The following is a 783-nucleotide window of genomic DNA, read 5'->3' as shown; positions in this document are numbered from 1 at the left end:
TTTTTTTGTTGTTTTTTTTTAGCTTAGCCATTCAACATTTGACCAATGTTAATAGAGGTAACACCATGCCTAACACTTGACTACAATTAACAGTCTATTACTGTACTGAAATATTGAAAACAACTTATGTTAAGATGAATGCAGGTGCAAAGGCTCCTGAATCTTGATTGTCCTCCCTTCAGTGATGATACGATGACGAGACAGAACAGGACTCAGTCTGTGTCTGCTGGTTACTGGTTCAGGTCCACGTTCTGTGGTTCTGCTCCAGTTCCTCAGATCAGGGAGTCTTTCCAAGTGAAGACACAGAGGCATTTGTCTGAGAAGGGTCAAGGCATCAGGAGTGTACTGCACTGCATTTCCTAAAACAGAGTCAACATTCCTGACAGTAGTAGTGATAGTTCCTGTCAACTGCATATTCTTTCGCAGAGTAGGATGTATGTGAACTCAAGGAAAAAGTAAATGTTTCAGCAATAGTGGCTCCCTAACTTACTAATGAGTTTAGGATTCATTTCATAGTTCGGCATTGGCAGCATTCATCATGTTTGACTGAACTGTCTCCCCTCTCTTAGCTGTATGCTGAGAAAGTTGCCACTCGTGGTCTGTGTGCCATCGCTCAGGCAGAGTCTCTGCGCTACAAGCTGCTGGGAGGCCTGGCTGTTCGTAGGTAAGCAGTGTTATAAAAGAACAAGGCATAGGTTTATAGTTTTAAAACACACACACACACACACACACACACACACAGAGTAGTAGTAGCTACACCGTAGCTGACTTTCGCTAAAAATG

The 783-nt window shown here is 42.7% G+C and overlaps 1 non-coding gene across 1 annotated transcript; it reads left to right on the top strand.

Moving 5' to 3' along the window:
* Positions 1–176: 176 nt before the first annotated feature.
* On the top strand, positions 177–325 carry LOC111673549 (small nucleolar RNA SNORD15). The gene has a single exon (XR_002762100.1). It is a non-coding gene; the product is annotated as a small nucleolar RNA SNORD15 (small nucleolar RNA).
* Positions 326–783: the final 458 nt, after the last annotated feature.

The sequence above is a fragment of the Seriola lalandi genome, unplaced genomic scaffold (genome assembly GCF_002814215.2).
Source record: "Seriola lalandi dorsalis isolate HSWRI2012SDOR001 ecotype SW California unplaced genomic scaffold, Sedor1 jcf7180002011007, whole genome shotgun sequence".
Taxonomy (NCBI): Eukaryota; Metazoa; Chordata; class Actinopteri; order Carangiformes; family Carangidae; genus Seriola; species Seriola lalandi.
The sequence above is the reverse complement of the archived record's forward strand: the minus strand, read 5'-3'. Positions and strand labels throughout refer to the sequence as shown.